This window comes from Mya arenaria, chromosome 10 (assembly GCF_026914265.1).
Source record: "Mya arenaria isolate MELC-2E11 chromosome 10, ASM2691426v1".
Taxonomy (NCBI): Eukaryota; Metazoa; Mollusca; class Bivalvia; order Myida; family Myidae; genus Mya; species Mya arenaria.
The window spans coordinates 45,102,547-45,119,491 of record NC_069131.1 but is presented as its reverse complement, the minus strand read 5'-3'; positions in this window follow the sequence as shown (position 1 = coordinate 45,119,491).

Here is a 16,945-nt window from a genome sequence, read left to right as displayed (position 1 = left end):
TAAGAGCATGCCAAATCATTTGCTTGTAAGAGCATGCCAAATCATTTGCTTGTAAGAGCATGCCAAATCATTTACTTGTAAGGTCATACCAAATCATTTACTTGTCAGGTCATACAAATCATTTACTTGTAAGAACATGCCAAATCATTTGCTTGTAAGAGCATGCCAAATCATTTGCTTGTAAGAGCATGCCAAATCATTTGCTTGTAAGAGCATGCCAAATCATTTACTTGTAAGGTCATACCAAATCATTTACTTGTCAGGTCATACCAAATCATTTACTTGTCAGGTCATACCAAATCATTTACTTGTAAGACCATACCAAATCATTTACTTGTAAAGTCATACCAAATCATTTACTTGTCAGGTCATAACCAAATCATTTACTTGTAAAGTCATACCAAATCATTTACTTGTCAGGTCATACCAAATCATTTACTTGTCAGGTCATACCAAATCATTTACTTGTCAGGTCATACCAAATCATTTACTTGTCAGGTCATACCAAATCATTTACTTGTCAGGTCATACCAAATCATTTACCTGTAAGACCATACCAAATCATTTACTTGTCAGGTCATAACCAAATCATTTACTTGTAAGACCATACCAAATCATTTACTTGTCAGGTCATACCAAATCATTTACTTGTAAGACCATACCAAATCATTTACTTGTCAGGTCATACCAAATCATTTACTTGTCAGGTCATACCAAATCATTTACTTGTAAAGTCATACCAAATCATTTACTTGTAAGGGCATACCAAATCATTTACTTGTAAGACCATACCAAATCATTTACTTGTAAGACCATACCAAATCATTTACTTGTAAAGTCATACCAAATCATTTACCTGTAAGACCATACCAAATCATTTACTTGTAAAGTCATACCAAATCATTTACTTGTAAGGTCATACCAAATCATTTACTTGTAAGACCATACCAAATCATTTACTTGTAAGGTCATACCAAATCATTTACTTGTCAGGTCATACCAAATCATTTTTTGTCAGGTCATACCAAATCATTTACTTGTAAAGTCATACCAAATCATTTACTTGTCAGGTCATACCAAATCATTTACTTGTCAGGTCATACCAAATTATTTACTTGTAAAGTCATACCAAATAATTTACTTGTCAGGTCATACCAAATCATTTACTTGTAAGACCATACCAAATCATTTACTTGTAAAGTCATACCAAATCATTTACTTGTCAGTTCATACCCAATCATTTACTTGTAAGACCATACCAAATCATTTACTTGTAAGGCCATACCAAATCATTTACTTGTAAGACCATACCAAATCATTTACTTGTAAAGTCATACCAAATCATTTACTTTTAAAGTCATACCAAATCATTTACTTGTCAGGTCATACCAAATCATTTACTTGTAAAGTCATACCAAATCATTTACTTGTAAGACCATACCAAATCATTTACTTGTAAGGTCATACCAAATCATTTACTTGTAAGACCATACCAAATCATTTACTTGTAAAGTCATACCAAATCATTTACTTGTCAGGTCATACCAAATCATTTACTTGTCAGGTCATACCAAATCATTTACTTGTAAAGTCATACCAAATCATTTACTTGTAAGGTCATACCAAATCATTTACTTGTCAGGTCATACCAAATCATTTACTTGTAAAGTCATACCAAATCATTTACTTGTCAGGTCATACCAAATCATTTACTTGTAAAGTCATACCAACTCATTTACTTGTAAGGTCATACCAAATCATTTACTTGTAAGACCATACCAACTCATTTACTTGTTAAGTCATACCAAATCATTTACTTGTCAGGTCATACCAAATCATTTACTTGTAAGGTCATACCAAATCATTTACTTGTAAGACCATACCAAATCATTTACTTGTAAGACCATACCAAATCATTTACTTGTAAGACCATACCAAATCATTTACTTGTAAGGTCATACCAAATCATTTACTTGTAAGACCATACCAAATCATTTACTTGTAAAGTCATACCAAATCATTTACTTGTCAGGTCATACCAAATCAATTACTTGTAAGGTCATACCAAATCATTTACTTGTCAGGTCATACCAAATCATTTACTTTTAAGACCATACCAAATCATTTACTTGTAAGACCATACCAAATCATTTACTTGTAAAGTCATACCAAATCATTTACTTGTCAGGTCATAAACAAATCATTTACTTGTAAGGTCATACCAAATCATTTACTTGTAAGGTCATACCAAATCATTTACTTGTAAGACCATACCAAATCATTTACTTGTCAGGTCATACCAAATCATTTACTTGTAAAGTCATACCAAATCATTTACTTGGAAGACCATACCAAATCATTTACTTGTAAGGTCATACCAAATCATTTACTTGTCAGGTCATAGCCAAATCATTTATTTGTAAGGTCATACCAAATCATTTACTTGTAAGACCATACCAAATCATTTACTTGTAAGGTCATACCAATTCATTTACTTGTCAGGTCATACCAAATCATTTACTTGTCAGGTCATACCAAATCATTTACTTTTAAGACCATACCAAATCATTTACTTGTAAGACCATACCAAATCATTTACTTGTAAAGTCATACCAAATCATTTACTTGTCAGGTCATAACCAAATCATTTACTTGTAATGTCATACCAAATCATTTACTTGTAAGTCCATACCAAATCATTTACTAGTAAGGTCATACCAAATCATTTACTTGTCAGGTCATAACCAAATCATTTACTTGTAAGGTCATACCAAATCATTTACTTGTAAGACCATACCAAATCATTTAATTGTCAGGTCATACCAAATCATTAACTTGTAAGACCATACCAAGTCATATACGTTACTGTAGTATCACTTTTAGCCATAAAACATTAATTTGCGAACGTAAAACTGAAAAACTGTATCTGATCTTTTGTAAGCACTCTTATACCACTGGTATCCAGACATTTACGCAAAAATTGGCTAATTCCAAAACAAAAAATAAAAACAGTTGTCAACACGGTCAATCTGTGAGAGTGCAGCTTTAAAACAAAAATAAGACAATGGGACTTTTCATTTTTGAAGTATAATTTAATGCTAATGACTTACATTTTGTTGTGTTTGAGTCAAGTATCATTGTGCATACATCTCATTTCATATCATATGTGCGTATTAATTACTATTTAATTATATAGACAAAAACATGTTGTAATATCATAAATTATTTTATTCGACATGAAATAATTTATAATCCATCCTGTTTCCAAATCATAGTCCATAGTGTCATAATATAGATGATTCATAATGTCCATAATAAGGTTCGCAATGTCCATGGTCCAAAGTATCCATAATTGGTTTAAATAGAGCCGAGTGATAGCGGAAATTTCCGAAAGACGTAAGGAGGAGTTAAGACATGGTTAAGGCGGATTTAAGACATGGTTAAGGCGGAGCTATTTATAAATAAAATTAAATTCATCTCGTAAACATGTTCAACTGCGAATAAAAAGTCACCACCATACAATGTACTTTGTAGAACTACGAACTGAAATATGTCTTCTACACACCGCAATGTAAAACTCGGCATGTGACTTGAATGACGTGTGTTTAACATACACAACTTTATAAACACGACTGAATTGTCTGTTGAATAGATGCAACGAGAATAAAACTCCAATCGGTACAATGAAAAATGAAAATGTGCAGTGTAAAATGTAAACATACAACCGATGAGTTGGCGGTTGTAAAATGTAAATTGGTAAATCATCAATGATACAAACCTAAAATACACACATACACGTCTGGACTTTTGGCAACGAATAGCCTCCATAGACATACGCAAAGCTTTGAGTGCGCGTTCACAAAAGGCCGCGCACCCCAACTGTCGCATATATTCAGCAAGCATAGTAACATCCAGTCAACACACCAGTTAAGAACATGCTAGCAAGTGTAGCTGCAGGAAGACGAAGACAGGATAGTTGTGATTTCATCATTATTTTTGCCATTTTTTGTAATGAACTTATACATTTGTAAATGTTAAATGCTGTATTTTAATCCGCGTTGAAATGACTAAAAAGTAACCCGATGTTATTTGAATGTAACTAGATTGACATTTTTCCAATAAAATTGACTCGCTCATGGTTTGTAAAATACACTTTTTTATTGTTATTAAACAAAGTGTGGCAAATCATAAGGAGTGTTGAAACAAATGTACCAAAAGCTGAAACCCGTCAGCAAATGTTGATATTTGCTCAAATATCGTCTTTGAAGACCACCATTTTCATTAGCGTTTATAACGCGATTGAAAATTAATTACGGTTGTGGTGTTGCGTGATTGGTTGATTGTGTCGCGTAATGCCACCGCTCACTTAACTTTCGTGATAATTCTTAAGTTCACAACCAACAACAGTTCCCGTGTTTTAAGTCTTTATTAATATTCTGTTCTTACTTAAATATCATATCGTCTATAAGTCTATTCCATGCCCAAAACCTTCTCCTCTTAACATTAAAACATGCGTTCATATATACTACTTTTGTCGTCTAGCTCGTGACAGGTGTGCATATTTAATTTCTTGTTATATACAAAAAGATGTATTCTACAGTCATGAACTGTCAAGCTAATTGGACTAATAGCCAACGGCTATCACGAACTGTTGACAAGTAAATCTATATTTGATCATCATGATGAAATATTTGCTTTTTGTTACAAATAAACTTCTACTATTGATTTTTGTTATTACTTTAAAGTGTTTCATACGTAACTTTTATGTTACGTGACACTTTAAAGTGTTTATACGTAACTACGTTACGTGACAATTGACACTATCACGTGTTGTTATCAATGTATCCTTAACAGGTCAACATATCCATAACCTTTGTAAAAGTCCCGGTGGCCGTGTGGACTAGCCGGCTGTTTTCTTATATTTTTTAGTCCAAAAAAATGAGCGAGTCACATGGGCTGGCTAATTAAATGAATGATAATAGCGTTTTTTTAGTAAGTTGACATAGTTAAAACCCTTGCTGGTCAAGTTGCATTAAATCGTTTACAACCGCAGTGCCTTTCATGGGGATCACCTCCAATATCCATCCTTGAAGATTGCGTTGAAAATTGCGTTGAAAATGATTGTGGACCAAAGACAAATACCTACGGCCAAGCAAAAACATTACGTAAAGAGGTACTTGGATTGGCCAGTAAAGCAGTTTGGTTGAAAACATTTTTCTTTTGCAAGCAAGGAAGTTGCAAAGAAGCTCCTTGAAGAGCGATATGGGGACCCTTTTGTCGCTGCGTCAGCCTTTCACGACAAACTGGAATCATGGTCTAGAATACACTCTAAGGATGTTCAAGCTTTGCTGAAGGTCGCAAACTTTCTGAAGCAGTGTCTTTCTGCTATGCAGTCCATTCCTTGTTTGGAGATTTCAATGATTGTCGGGAAAATCTTAAATTGCGAAAAAAGTTGCCCCGGATCCTGTGACATCTGTTCAGTCGCTTAAGGACAAGTATGTCTTGGAGTCTCGTGATGTCAGTGGTCCAAAACTTCAAAGGGGTCCTCAATATGGTTTTAAGCCCTTTAAATGCCGTTCGTTCTTGCCGGAAGCGAAAGGCGTGTAAGCATTGCGAGAAATTTCACCCAACCGCTTACCATGGGAAAATGGTACGTCATCAGTGACTGAAATGACGGTGGCTGCCCAAACCGTTCAGCTGATACTAACGTCAAGGCAGACCCAACAATTCTTGATGCTGCCGACGTTTGACCTCATTTAGGGAGTATTTAATGTAAGTTGTTTCCTATAATCTCTTGCGAAATCGGGTCTAAATCAACATTTGCTTTAATGCCCAGATCTTACACCAACGTTTTCTGCAGGTTTAAAAAGGAATAAGTTGCATTGATATGTGATATTGACCAGATGTTTTATCAGTTCAGGGTAACGTCAGGCAGGAAACACAACTTCAGGTTTTTGCGGCGGGATTCTGATGTTTACTCATTAGAACCAGTTGACCATCGCATGAAAGTTCAACTTTTTGGTGCGACTTCTTTGTCTGGATGTGCGAATTTTGGTCTTAGACAGCTTGCAAACGACAATGAGCATGAATTTGGAAGGGGTGTATCCAAGCTTATTCATCGTGACTTCTATGTTAATTACTGCTTACCTACTGTCAAATAAGCGGTATACTTGATATATCGAACCAATTCCATATACAGCAAAGCAAATTTAGGACTGCTCAAATTTTTCTCGAAATCGAAGGACGTTCATTAATTATGTTCCTCCAGCAAAGGATCTGATGAACATCGATATGGTGCGTGATAAGTTACCAGTTGAAAGAACTGTATGCATTTTATTGTGTAATGAGAGTCGGATATATTTCAGTTCAAGATCACATTGAATGATCGTATACTTACGAGGAGAGGAATTTTGTCCGCTGTCAGCTGTCTTTTGACCCCGTTTGTCTCATTGGACTGGTTGTTCTGTTAGGTAAGCACGTTTTATAGAAAATGTGCACAAACAGGATGCTCCCGTACCGGAATACTATGAAGGCTATGTGGCAACAGTGTTGCGGAAGTCTAAATAAGGTGTTGTCCCTGAAGATGTTTGAAGCCAGATGATGTTAGAGAAGTATCTGCTGTCGAGTAACATCACTTCTTTGATGCCAGCATGGTTGGATATGGCCAGTGCTCTAGTGGCTGTCTCATCAATCGTGTTCAAGGGGTCACTTCACGAATTCACTATTGTTCAGAGTAGAATCGAGCGAAAAGAGCACTAGCGCTCTGTTTGAGATTCAAAAGACTGTTGGGAGTACAGTCGAACCCAATTAGCTCGAAATCGCTTGGCTCGATATCCTTGTTGGCTCGAGGTGGCAAAGGGCCGAGTTCTTGTTACCGAATGTAAGTATTCCCGCTTGGCTCGAATTACACGAGGCTCGAAATCAAACATCCGATTGCGTCATTAGGATCCGTTTCTAGGTTCAAACGATTTTTGCGAGTCGGTGGTCGAATACAAGGTTCCAAGGAGCCGAAGGCATATGGAATCTGTAGAGCTGTTCTTCTTAAGACAGCAAATTCATTGGACACCGGTTCCTTTATCAACGCATTGCGTCATTTCTTAGCGATATCGGCAGTTCCGATCATAGCGTGGGAACAAATCTTGTGGAAGCTGACCATGAACTCGACAAAGCATTGAACGAGGATAATGATGACCTGATCCGGATTTTTTGTCAGATTGTGACTTTCCTCTCTTTCAAGATGAATGTCTCATGCGGCAGCCACCATGTCGTATGGTAGCGACAAATTCGTCCTGTTCGTAGTGGTTTTGTATATCTGTTGCTCAACCACGCCTCACAATATGAGAAAAAATGTCTTCCAACACTTTAGCATGAAAATGCTGCAAATGTCAATTGTAGGCATCTGACCGATAACTTGAACGATCCAATTTTTCCTTTTGCAGTGATGAAAATGTTTTTCAATCGTTCTGATGAACCATGTTTTGCGAAAAAAAATGTGCAAATAAGTATTTTTTTTCGAACAATTTAATTGTTTTGATTCATCTTACTTGTTTTGTATCTATTTTTGTTTCGTACGCAATAAAAAATAACAATAATAAAATGATATAATCGCCAATAATTAGTGTGCAATTCTCAAGTCAGATTGTGTTAAGAAGCAGTGACATTGAATGGGTCCTTTTGTAAGTGTTTTTTTTTCAGTTTCGACGTTCATGAATATGCGAAGTTGTAACTTATACTTTTATTTCGTAATTGTCTAGAACAAAAGAGCTTCACAGGCAAGATTAAACGATTAAATGTTCAGTCTGAAACTTTGGTTTCCTTTTCTTTCGTCCCTCTGCGCCTTTACGACAAAGCGCAAAGTCGCAAACATTAGTATATTGGACAGATTGATACGGTATATTAAGTATATTTCACATTTTAAACGGTATGATGTACGTCTATTCTAATGATTAATACGGTATCAAATACGGTTATTCCAATGTTTAAAACGATATCACAGTCTCATAGTTCCCATCCCAGCGCTGTCTTGTCTCCTCCTCCTTCCTCCTCCTCCAGATAATCAGCGTGGCCACAAGGCTGCTGAAAGTCATATACAGCGCTGTGCAGACAGAGATGTAAAAAGCTAGGTCATATTCACCAAGCTCATCCCTTATGATTCCTGAAACAATGAGCTTGAAATGTTGTCTTTCGATGAAATTTAGGATCATACAAAAAATGCATTCAAAATATTATCTTTGATATCAAAAGGGACTATTTAATTAAAAAATGTACAGCAGAATATTATAATATTAAGAACTTCAGTGTCAATAAAATTAAAGGTACTCGCTAATGTTTTGGACCAAAAATAAGTTTCCACGGTATGGCATCTAAAAACACTTATTTCGTCATAATTTTACTCTATGATATCGAAATTACAAAAAAGCAATTATAGCATAAAAAAGTACTTTGGTGTAGTGGGGTGTATACCGAAGTCAGAAGTCAATGAAAAAAGTAGAAAACCGACGCCTTCACAATTAGGCAACTTTATATATATATATATGGTATTGAAACACAGATGTGTCCTTCAAGTATGAAATATGCAACATGTAAAACACAGTTTCATAACATATACAGATACTAATAAAAAACCTGAGAAATAGCAAAATTAAAGTCTTAAATGAATAGTTTGAAATGGGATAAATGGATGTTAACATATATACAAGCACAACACAGTGAAGCAGTCTTTAGAAGAGTCCAATACAAAAGGCAGGATTGTTTTTGAGAAATAAAGATTAAAGTACATTCGTTTTTAAGATGAAGACCATACCAAATCATTTACTTGTAAGGTCATACCAAATCATTTACTTGTAAGACCATACCAAATCATTTACTTGTAAAGTCATACCAAATCATTTACTTGTCAGGTCATACCAAATCATTTACTTGTCAGGTCATACCAAATCATTTACTTGTAAAGTCATACCAAATCATTTACTTGTAAGGTCATACCAAATCATTTACTTGTCAGGTCATACCAAATCATTTACTTGTAAAGTCATACCAAATCATTTACTTGTCAGGTCATACCAAATCATTTACTTGTAAGGTCATACCAAATCATTTACTTGTAATGTCATACCAAATCATTTACTTGTAAGACCATACCAAATCATTTACTTGTTAAGTCATACCAAATCATTTACTTGTCAGGTCATACCAAATCATTTACTTGTAAGGTCATACCAAATCATTTACTTGTAAGACCATACCAAATCATTTACTTGTAAGACCATACCAAATCATTTACTTGTATAGTCATACCAAATCATTTACTTGTAAGACCATACCAAATCATTTACTTGTAAAGTCTTACCAAATCATTTACTTGTCAGGTCATACCAAATCATTTACTTGTAAGGTCATACCAAATCATTTACTTGTCAGGTCATACCAAATCATTTACTTTTAAGACCATACCAAATCATTTACTTGTAAGACCATACCAAATCATTTACTTGTAAAGTCATACCAAATCATTTACTTGTCAGGTCATAACCAAATCATTTACTTGTAAGGTCATACCAAATCATTTACTTGTAAGACCATACCAAATCATTTACTTGTAAGGTCATACCAAATCATTTACTTGTAAGGTCATACCAAATCATTTACTTGTAAGACCATACCAAATCATTTACTTGTCAGGTCATACCAAATCATTTACTTGTAAAGTCATACCAAATCATTTACTTGTCAGGTCATAACCAAATCATTTACTTGTAAGATCATACCAAATCATTTACTTGGAAGACCATACCAAATCATTTACTTGTAAGGTCATACCAAATCATTTACTTGTCAGGTCATAACCAAATCATTTACTTGTAAGGTCATCCAAAATCATTTACTTGTAAGACCATACCAAATCATTTACTTGTAAGGTCATACCAAATCATTTACTTGTCAGGTCATACCAAATCATTTACTTGTCAGGTCATACCAAATCATTTACTTTTAAGACCATACCAAATCATTTACTTGTAAGACCATACCAAATCACTTTAAAGTGTTTCATACGTAACTTTTATGTTACGTGACACTTTAAAGTGTTTATACGTAACTACGTTACGTGACAATTGACACTATCACGTGTTGTTATCAATGTATCCTTAACAGGTCAACATATCCATAACCTTTGTAAAAGTCCCGGTGGCCGTGTGGACTAGCCGGCTGTTTTCTTATATTTTTTAGTCCAAAAAAATGAGCGAGTCACATGGGCTGGCTAATTAAATGAATGATAATAGCGTTTTTTTAGTAAGTTGACATAGTTAAAACCCTTGCTGGTCAAGTTGCATTAAATCGTTTACAACCGCAGTGCCTTTCATGGGGATCACCTCCAATATCCATCCTTGAAGATTGCGTTGAAAATTGCGTTGAAAATGATTGTGGACCAAAGACAAATACCTACGGCCAAGCAAAAACATTACGTAAAGAGGTACTTGGATTGGCCAGTAAAGCAGTTTGGTTGAAAACATTTTTCTTTTGCAAGCAAGGAAGTTGCAAAGAAGCTCCTTGAAGAGCGATATGGGGACCCTTTTGTCGCTGCGTCAGCCTTTCACGACAAACTGGAATCATGGTCTAGAATACACTCTAAGGATGTTCAAGCTTTGCTGAAGGTCGCAAACTTTCTGAAGCAGTGTCTTTCTGCTATGCAGTCCATTCCTTGTTTGGAGATTTCAATGATTGTCGGGAAAATCTTAAATTGCGAAAAAAGTTGCCCCGGATCCTGTGACATCTGTTCAGTCGCTTAAGGACAAGTATGTCTTGGAGTCTCGTGATGTCAGTGGTCCAAAACTTCAAAGGGGTCCTCAATATGGTTTTAAGCCCTTTAAATGCCGTTCGTTCTTGCCGGAAGCGAAAGGCGTGTAAGCATTGCGAGAAATTTCACCCAACCGCTTACCATGGGAAAATGGTACGTCATCAGTGACTGAAATGACGGTGGCTGCCCAAACCGTTCAGCTGATACTAACGTCAAGGCAGACCCAACAATTCTTGATGCTGCCGACGTTTGACCTCATTTAGGGAGTATTTAATGTAAGTTGTTTCCTATAATCTCTTGCGAAATCGGGTCTAAATCAACATTTGCTTTAATGCCCAGATCTTACACCAACATTTTCTGCAGGTTTAAAAAGGAATAAGTTGCATTGATATGTGATATTGACCAGATGTTTTATCAGTTCAGGGCAACGTCAGGCAGGAAACACAACTTCAGGTTTTTGCGGCGGGATTCTGATGTTTACTCATTAGAACCAGTTGACCATCGCATGAAAGTTCAACTTTTTGGTGCGACTTCTTTGTCTGGATGTGCGAATTTTGGTCTTAGACAGCTTGCAAACGACAATGAGCGTGAATTTGGAAGGGGTGTATCCAAGCTTATTCATCGTGACTTCTATGTTAATTACTGCTTACCTACTGTCAAATAAGCGGTATACTTGATATATCGAACCAATTCCATATACAGCAAAGCAAATTTAGGACTGCTCAAATTTTTCTCGAAATCGAAGGACGTTCATTAATTATGTTCCTCCAGCAAAGGATCTGATGAACATCGATATGGTGCGTGATAAGTTACCAGTTGAAAGAACTGTAGGCATTTTATTGTGTAATGAGAGTCGGATATATTTCAGTTCAAGATCACATTGAATGATCGTATACTTACGAGGAGAGGAATTTTGTCCGCTGTCAGCTGTCTTTTGACCCCGTTTGTCTCATTGGACTGGTTGTTCTGTTAGGTAAGCACGTTTTATAGAAAATGTGCACAAACAGGATGCTCCCGTACCGGAATACTATGAAGGCTATGTGGCAACAGTGTTGCGGAAGTCTAAATAAGGTGTTGTCCCTGAAGATGTTTGAAGCCAGATGATGTTAGAGAAGTATCTGCTGTCGAGTAACATCACTTCTTTGATGCCAGCATGGTTGGATATGGCCAGTGCTCTAGTGGCTGTCTCATCAATCGTGTTCAAGGGGTCACTTCACGAATTCACTATTGTTCAGAGTAGAATCGAGCGAAAAGAGCACTAGCGCTCTGTTTGAGATTCAAAAGACTGTTGGGAGTACAGTCGAACCCAATTAGCTCGAAATCGCTTGGCTCGATATCCTTGTTGGCTCGAGGTGGCAAAGGGCCGAGTTCTTGTTACCGAATGTAAGTATTCCCGCTTGGCTCGAATTACACGAGGCTCGAAATCAAACATCCGATTGCGTCATTAGGATCCGTTTCTAGGTTCAAACGATTTTTGCGAGTCGGTGGTCGAATACAAGGTTCCAAGGAGCCGAAGGCATATGGAATCTGTAGAGCTGTTCTTCTTAAGACAGCAAATTCATTGGACACCGGTTCCTTTATCAACGCATTGCGTCATTTCTTAGCGATATCGACAGTTCCGATCATAGCGTGGGAACAAATCTTGTGGAAGCTGACCATGAACTCGACAAAACATTGAACGAGGATAATGATGACCTGATCCGGATTTTTTGTCAGATTGTGACTTTCCTCTCTTTCAAGATGAATGTCTCATGCGGCAGCCACCATGTCGTATGGTAGCGACAAATTCGTCCTGTTTGTAGTGGTTTTGTATATCTGTTGCTCAACCACGCCTCACAATATGAGAAAAAATGTCTTCCAACACTTTAGCATGAAAATGCTGCAAATGTCAATTGTAGGCATCTGACCGATAACTTGAACGATCCAATTTTTCCTTTTGCAGTGATGAAAATGTTTTTCAATCGTTCTGATGAACCATGTTTTGCGAAAAAAAATGTGCAAATAAGTATTTTTTTTTCGAACAATTTAATTGTTTTGATGCATCTTACTTGTTTTGTATCTATTTTTGTTTCGTACGCAATAAAAAATAACAATAATAAAATGATATAATCGCCAATAATTAGTGTGCAATTCTCAAGTCAGATTGTGTTAAGAAGCAGTAATATTGAATGGGTCCTTTTGTAAGTGTTTTTTTTTCAGTTTCGACGTTCATGAATATGCGAAGTTGTAACTTATACTTTTATTTCGTAATTGTCTAAAACAAAAGAGCTTCACAGGCAAGATTAAACGATTAAATGTTCAGTCTGAAACTTTGGTTTCCTTTTCTTTCGTCCCTCTGCGCCTTTACGACAAAGCGCAAAGTCGCAAACACTAGTATATTGGACAGATTGATACGGTATATTAAGTATATTTCACTTTTTAAACGGTATGATGTACGTCTATTCTAATGATTAATACGGTATCAAATACGGTTATTCCAATGTTTAAAACGATATCACAGTCTCATAGTTCCCATCCCAGCGCTGTCTTGTCTCCTCCTCCTTCCTCCTCCTCCAGATAATCAGCGTGGCCACAAGGCTGCTGAAAGTCATATACAGCGCTGTGCAGACAGAGATGTAAAAAGCTAGGTCATATTCACCAAGCTCATCCCTTATGATTCCTGAAACAATGAGCTTGAAATGTTGTCTTTCGATGAAATTTAGGATCATACAAAAAATGCATTCAAAATATTATCTTTGATATCAAAAGGGACTATTTAATTAAAAAATGTACAGCAGAATATTATAATATTAAGAACTTCAGTGTCAATAAAATTAAAGATACTCGCTAATGTTTTGGACCAAAAATAAGTTTCCACGGTATGGCATCTAAAAACACTTATTTCGTCATAATTTTACTCTATGATATCGAAATTACAAAAAAGCAATTATAGCATAAAAAAGTACTTTGGTGTAGTGGGGTGTATACCGAAGTCAGAAGTCAATGAAAAAAGTAGAAAACCGACGCCTTCACAATTAGGCAACTTTATATATATATATATGGTATTGAAACACAGATGTGTCCTTCAAGTATGAAATATGCAACATGTAAAACACAGTTTCATAACATATACAGATACTAATAAAAAACCTGAGAAATAGCAAAATTAAAGTCTTAAATGAATAGTTTGAAATGGGATAAATGGATGTTAACATATATACAAGCACAACACAGTGAAGCAGTCTTTAGAAGAGTCCAATACAAAAGGCAGGATTGTTTTTGAGAAATAAAGATTAAAGTACATTCGTTTTTAAGATGAAGACCATACCAAATCATTTACTTGTAAGGTCATACCAAATCATTTACTTGTAAGACCATACCAAATCATTTACTTGTAAAGTCATACCAAATCATTTACTTGTCAGGTCATACCAAATCATTTACTTGTCAGGTCATACCAAATCATTTACTTGTAAAGTCATACCAAATCATTTACTTGTAAGGTCATACCAAATCATTTACTTGTCAGGTCATACCAAATCATTTACTTGTAAAGTCATACCAAATCATTTACTTGTCAGGTCATACCAAATCATTTACTTGTAAGGTCATACCAAATCATTTACTTGTAATGTCATACCAAATCATTTACTTGTAAGACCATACCAAATCATTTACTTGTTAAGTCATACCAAATCATTTACTTGTCAGGTCATACCAAATCATTTACTTGTAAGGTCATACCAAATCATTTACTTGTAAGACCATACCAAATCATTTACTTGTAAGACCATACCAAATCATTTACTTGTATAGTCATACCAAATCATTTACTTGTAAGACCATACCAAATCATTTACTTGTAAAGTCTTACCAAATCATTTACTTGTCAGGTCATACCAAATCATTTACTTGTAAGGTCATACCAAATCATTTACTTGTCAGGTCATACCAAATCATTTACTTTTAAGACCATACCAAATCATTTACTTGTAAGACCATACCAAATCATTTACTTGTAAAGTCATACCAAATCATTTACTTGTCAGGTCATAACCAAATCATTTACTTGTAAGGTCATACCAAATCATTTACTTGTAAGACCATACCAAATCATTTACTTGTAAGGTCATACCAAATCATTTACTTGTAAGGTCATACCAAATCATTTACTTGTAAGACCATACCAAATCATTTACTTGTCAGGTCATACCAAATCATTTACTTGTAAAGTCATACCAAATCATTTACTTGTCAGGTCATAACCAAATCATTTACTTGTAAGATCATACCAAATCATTTACTTGGAAGACCATACCAAATCATTTACTTGTAAGGTCATACCAAATCATTTACTTGTCAGGTCATAACCAAATCATTTACTTGTAAGGTCATCCAAAATCATTTACTTGTAAGACCATACCAAATCATTTACTTGTAAGGTCATACCAAATCATTTACTTGTCAGGTCATACCAAATCATTTACTTGTCAGGTCATACCAAATCATTTACTTTTAAGACCATACCAAATCATTTACTTGTAAGACCATACCAAATCACTTTAAAGTGTTTCATACGTAACTTTTATGTTACGTGACACTTTAAAGTGTTTATACGTAACTACGTTACGTGACAATTGACACTATCACGTGTTGTTATCAATGTATCCTTAACAGGTCAACATATCCATAACCTTTGTAAAAGTCCCGGTGGCCGTGTGGACTAGCCGGCTGTTTTCTTATATTTTTTAGTCCAAAAAAATGAGCGAGTCACATGGGCTGGCTAATTAAATGAATGATAATAGCGTTTTTTTAGTAAGTTGACATAGTTAAAACCCTTGCTGGTCAAGTTGCATTAAATCGTTTACAACCGCAGTGCCTTTCATGGGGATCACCTCCAATATCCATCCTTGAAGATTGCGTTGAAAATTGCGTTGAAAATGATTGTGGACCAAAGACAAATACCTACGGCCAAGCAAAAACATTACGTAAAGAGGTACTTGGATTGGCCAGTAAAGCAGTTTGGTTGAAAACATTTTTCTTTTGCAAGCAAGGAAGTTGCAAAGAAGCTCCTTGAAGAGCGATATGGGGACCCTTTTGTCGCTGCGTCAGCCTTTCACGACAAACTGGAATCATGGTCTAGAATACACTCTAAGGATGTTCAAGCTTTGCTGAAGGTCGCAAACTTTCTGAAGCAGTGTCTTTCTGCTATGCAGTCCATTCCTTGTTTGGAGATTTCAATGATTGTCGGGAAAATCTTAAATTGCGAAAAAAGTTGCCCCGGATCCTGTGACATCTGTTCAGTCGCTTAAGGACAAGTATGTCTTGGAGTCTCGTGATGTCAGTGGTCCAAAACTTCAAAGGGGTCCTCAATATGGTTTTAAGCCCTTTAAATGCCGTTCGTTCTTGCCGGAAGCGAAAGGCGTGTAAGCATTGCGAGAAATTTCACCCAACCGCTTACCATGGGAAAATGGTACGTCATCAGTGACTGAAATGACGGTGGCTGCCCAAACCGTTCAGCTGATACTAACGTCAAGGCAGACCCAACAATTCTTGATGCTGCCGACGTTTGACCTCATTTAGGGAGTATTTAATGTAAGTTGTTTCCTATAATCTCTTGCGAAATCGGGTCTAAATCAACATTTGCTTTAATGCCCAGATCTTACACCAACATTTTCTGCAGGTTTAAAAAGGAATAAGTTGCATTGATATGTGATATTGACCAGATGTTTTATCAGTTCAGGGCAACGTCAGGCAGGAAACACAACTTCAGGTTTTTGCGGCGGGATTCTGATGTTTACTCATTAGAACCAGTTGACCATCGCATGAAAGTTCAACTTTTTGGTGCGACTTCTTTGTCTGGATGTGCGAATTTTGGTCTTAGACAGCTTGCAAACGACAATGAGCGTGAATTTGGAAGGGGTGTATCCAAGCTTATTCATCGTGACTTCTATGTTAATTACTGCTTACCTACTGTCAAATAAGCGGTATACTTGATATATCGAACCAATTCCATATACAGCAAAGCAAATTTAGGACTGCTCAAATTTTTCTCGAAATCGAAGGACGTTCATTAATTATGTTCCTCCAGCAAAGGATCTGATGAACATCGATATGGTGCGTGATAAGTTACCAGTTGAAAGAACTGTAGGCATTTTATTGTGTAATGAG